General features: G+C 44.0%; 1 long non-coding RNA gene across 1 annotated transcript; it reads left to right on the top strand.

The window, feature by feature from the left end:
- The first annotated feature begins 252 nt into the window (after positions 1-252).
- Positions 253-4,267, top strand: LOC134337809 (uncharacterized). Its single transcript, XR_010016073.1, has 3 exons — positions 253-473; positions 867-1,031; positions 1,874-4,267. It is a non-coding gene; the product is annotated as an uncharacterized LOC134337809 (long non-coding RNA).
- The last annotated feature ends 658 nt before the right edge of the window (positions 4,268-4,925 follow it).

Below are 4,925 nucleotides of genomic sequence, written 5' to 3'. Positions count from 1 at the left end.
CAAAGTAAGTTGATTCTCAAGTTTTGTATGCAGGATACAACCCTGAGATTTGTCTTCCCCACAGACTGCCACGAAATAAAGAAACACCGTGGAACCTGTTTAAAGAGTAACATCAAACCTCCAATGTGCAAAAGAAAACAGATTGCGCAAATGGGAAAAATAGATCAAGCAGAAAGCGCAGAGTACAAAACACCAGGTCACAGAGACATCGAAAGAGACCAGGCATATTCAGTTCAGCTCGGTCCAGTTCAATCGAACACTGCACCTCTCGCTATCTGTAGGCCACAGCGCTGGTCCACCCTGATCTAAGTCGCACCAAACAGCGACAGAAAAAGGGAGTGAGCAGAAGCCAGAAACACAGCGTAACGTGAGCTGGAATCCAATCCACACACTGCATCAATCAAATCTCACCAAAGACCCATCGACTCCAACACCATCGAGTGAGGGGGGAGAGAGACAGAGGGAAACCATTGGTATGTAGGCACCTTCCTTGCCCTTCACCCTGATCTTACTGATGCCAGTCTACCGCCACCTTGCCCCTGTGTATTTGTACTCCTGTTCCAGCTCACTTGCAGCTGCGTAGTCTATTCGCACCAGTGTTCGTGACCACGTATTCCGTGACCCTGAAGTCCCTTCCTTGGACCTTCAGTCTCCCTTCTTTAAGAGCTGCCTTAAAACCCACCTCTTTGACCAACCAGGCTTTTATTCACCTCGTCTCACCGATACTCAGCATTGACTCCTGTCTGCTTCATGTTTTCGCCTGAGCTCTGTCGGGAATTGAAGAGTGATGAAGGAAATGCAAATTATGTTTCAGCGCTGACAGGGAGTCCTCACTCAGAACATTAACCTGGCTTTTCTCTTTACAGATGCTGCCAGATCTGATCTGCCTTCATCATTTATAGATTTCCAGCAGTCTGGTTTCTTTTCATCAACACCCTGTGTGGCGGACCCCCAGCCACCGCTTTGACGACTGCTCTTCCCTGCTTCCGTTCATTGCAGCTCCCGCTTTCGGAGAGCTGAACTGCAGAAAGGTGAATGATTATTTTAAGAGAGGTAATACCCCCTGGTTCTCCAAAGTCCACACTTTCCCAAGTGGGAGAGTACAGAGCTAAACTCAATGTTCAGTCAGAATTGATCACGTCTCTCTGTTGCCGCCTCTCACACAGCTAGGAAGAGATACAGCACTGAACCTGGCCCCTCCACTCACAGAGTCGGTGCCAACTAACAACCGCCCACTTATAAAATCCTATTCTTTTGTATTCACCCCACATTCTCACTAACTCCCCCGGATTATATCACACCTACACACTCCGGGCAACTCACAGTGTCCAATTAATCTACCAGCCAGAGTATTTTTGGGATGTGGGCGACAACCAGAGTAGTCAGAGGAAACCAATATGGTCACAGGGGGAACATAGAAACTTCACACGGACAGCACCAGGAGCTGGGATTGAACCCAGGTCTGCTAACTATTAGCTGTTCCACTGTGCCACTCTATGAAGCTCCCTTGAGTTTCTCTTCTTCCATGTGATAATTAAATCATCATCCACCCTCAGATAATGTAATTTAAATAATTGCTATTATATAGTACCTTTCTACAAACAACACAGTGCTAAATTGAACTGAACTAAACTGAATACCCCTAGACTGTTCCAATGGCTTTGTGGTTTGGTGTTTTATATTCTGTGTTTTTCTCTCATTTTTTTGCTGTTTGCGTGATTTTTTTCTTTTTTTTTGCAAGTTGGGGGTTTGATGTTTTTTTTACACGGGTTCCATGGTGTTTTGTGGGGAAGATGAATCTCAGGGTTGTATACTGCATACATACTTGAATAATAATAAAGTGTACTTACTTACTTTCTGTCATGATCTCAAGGGCCAAGGGAGTCATTCGGAAGTGTTGCTCATTAGGGAATGTCGCACAACAAACTCAAGGAGTGCTCACTTCGCCATCCCGCTGAAATGACAAGATTAAACAACCTGCGTGTATTGCTGATGAACAGGGGGCCGAGTTATTGAATTACTTAGCCACACTGGTGGCATGAAGCTGATTTTCAAGTCCATGCCATCATACCCCTTTGTGCTAATTAATTCTTGAAATTTTTTTAATGTTTATTTCTTTATTTTAATTTATCTATTGATACATTGAGGAACAGGCCCTTCTGTCCCTTCGAGCCACACTACTTAGCAATCCCTCTCTTTAACCCTAACCTAATCACAGGATGACTTAATCAACCTACCAACCAGTACATCCTTGGACTGTGAGAGGAAATCCACGTGGTCACGGGGAGAATGTACAAACTCCTTACAGGCAGCTGCGGGAATCGAACCAGGGTTGCTGGTCCCATAAAGCGTGGTGCTAACCACTGCACTACTGTGCACCACTTTACTATACAGAAGCAGGCTTCTGAAGTCTTTGGGAAGATCCGACAGGCATGAGAGGAGTTTCTTTAGCCCTTTCCACGCTCCTGTGGTGGTGTAGAGGTACATGGTTATGACTGTTTGTGGCCCCTTTTCAATGTGATGCATCCTTTAACCCGGGGTGACGGAGTGGAGATACGTCTCTGGCAAAGGAGGTGTACGGGGCTCCTTCACTCCGCTGGCCTGTAGGTCTCCCTTGGTAAAGTCTAGCACCTGCTTAGCCCTTGAAGCCATGGGAGCAGATGGTGGATGGTCGTATGAGCAGCTGGTACATATCACAAGTCCTGGTTATGTGACCACGGACATCAGGCAGACAATCTCTGAAGAGTATTGATAATGGCTCGGTCATCCTTCTTGAAAAGTCACTGCCCGGAAAAAGGCAATGGCAAATCACTTCAGTAGAAAAATTTGCCAAGGACAATCAGGGTCAAGACCATGATTGCCCTCGTTATAGGGCATGGCACACGATGGTGATGATGATATACCTTTTAAAAAGCCAGGCTTTTCTCCTTGAGATTCCGTGCTGGCTCTATCGGGAAGTGATGGTGTCCCAGATGTCAGAGGTTTCATCCAAACTTCATTCTTTGTCGGGCAGTCTCTCCTGCCACACAGTACATCACAGCCCAGCCCGAAGTATGTGCATTTCCCAGAGAGTGTCAGGGAACAAAAACATTCATTTTATTTTCCTTTATTTTACATTCAATTCAACCAATTAAAGAGGCCTGAGGCATGTAGTGGATTAGTGGGAGCACCAAGAAACCTTTGCAGGTAGACCCTAAATTGCATACGTGGAGTTGCCACAGGTTCTCACCTTCTCCTACCAAAATTCTGGTGAAATTCAAAGAAGCCATTGTATCATTTTCCCAGCTTTTCCAAAACCCTTCTAAATCTCCCCCTCCCCCCAAGGGAATCTGAATCAGAATTTGATTAACTCCTGACTAATTCACGTTTCACTTTCCTGGTTTCCCGTTATAATTATCTTTCCCTCAGGAGGCCAGCCCATTATCCTTTCAAACACTTTTGCCCTGGTTTCAGCAGGCCTTCACCCTGGATTCTACTCTCTACTGTCGGCCCTCTGCTATTCCGCAGCACACTGTGAAGCGACTGACAGTCGCCCATAACACACCTTTTCCAAAGAGAGTGTCCTGACGAAGGGTCTTGGCCCGAAACGTTGACTGTACCTCTTCCTAGAGATGCTGCTTGGCCTGCTGCGTTCGCCAGCAACTTTGATGTGTGTTGCTTGAATTTCCAGCATCTGCAGAATTCCTCATGTTTACGTTTTCCAAAGAAACTTCACCTTGATTCACGGGGGAGAAGGTGAATGCCAGGGTGTATGCAATGGGTTAATGGCTGCTTTGCTTCCATGGAAATTTGTAAAAAAAAACCTTGGTGAGTTAATATCAATAAAATATGAATCAGATAAACATACGCAAATTATCCACTTACGGATTCAGAGACAAATGGATCTTTCTTACAAATTCTTGGCTACTTGCCCTAAGCAACTAAGAAGAGCCATAATCTTTATGTATCCCTCCACCAGGATTTTCACCAAGGCAAATAAGTGATTGGCCAGGTGTGTTTTCTTTGCAATAGAGGTGATAATGGGAAGTTTTAATTAATATGAATAAAGTGTCAGCTCGAAATAGCTAAGGATGCATCATTTTGCAGAGTGCATGTTTAAACTGAGATACTGTTGATATAAACTGTTTTCCTAAGAGATTTTTAATTAGACATACCCGTCACTCATGGATTGTTCCTGTTATGTTTCATGTGCTCCAGCTCACATTTAGACAGTAAAAGCACAACAGAAGAGTCCAGGTGTCTAGTATAAGCTTCACATCTAATGCAGCAAGATAAAACTCCCTCCTCGTTGCCACTGTCAGAAATATAGCCATAGAAAGAATCTGATATATTGGTAAGCAAGACTGTTCTTGACACCCTATATATCTTATAAACCAGGTTTTATAAGACACAATTCAACAGGAATTCAAATATCCTATTAAATTCAATAGGATACAATTCTGGAATTAGTTATAATGAGTATATTTTTCTGTTTTCAAAAACTGTGCCAAAATTTCCACTACCTCTGAAGTTTTATGCTTTGTCACTGCAAGTTCCCGGACTTTAGGCTGAACTCAGCTTTCCAGGAAGTGATAGTTTTCACTCAGTCGCTTTTTTTTAAAAACATGGGCTATCAGAGTAAGCTTTCTCGATTGACCTTATACGGGCAATGAGTTGACTGAGCAAACAGAGAGGCGGACCGAATAGTCTTTTATCGTCAGGTCTGAGTCATCAAGCCATTGAGGAAAGCAGGCTTACACCTTGCTTCAGAAATAACAGAGGGCACACGGAGTTACCTACAGCAGCAGGGAATTTTTTTAAAAAGTTCTGCACTGAGGGTGTTTTCCAGGAAGGCGATTTGATCACTGTTTATATTCAAGTTAGAACACACAGAAGCCTTATACGTAGTTCTGTAATAATTCTGCTCCACGTTATAAAAAGCGGTA

The sequence above is a fragment of the Mobula hypostoma genome, chromosome 25, assembly GCF_963921235.1.
Source record: "Mobula hypostoma chromosome 25, sMobHyp1.1, whole genome shotgun sequence".
Taxonomy (NCBI): domain Eukaryota; kingdom Metazoa; phylum Chordata; class Chondrichthyes; order Myliobatiformes; family Myliobatidae; genus Mobula; species Mobula hypostoma.
Note: the sequence above shows the minus strand (reverse complement) of the source record. Positions and strands in the feature narration are given on the sequence as shown.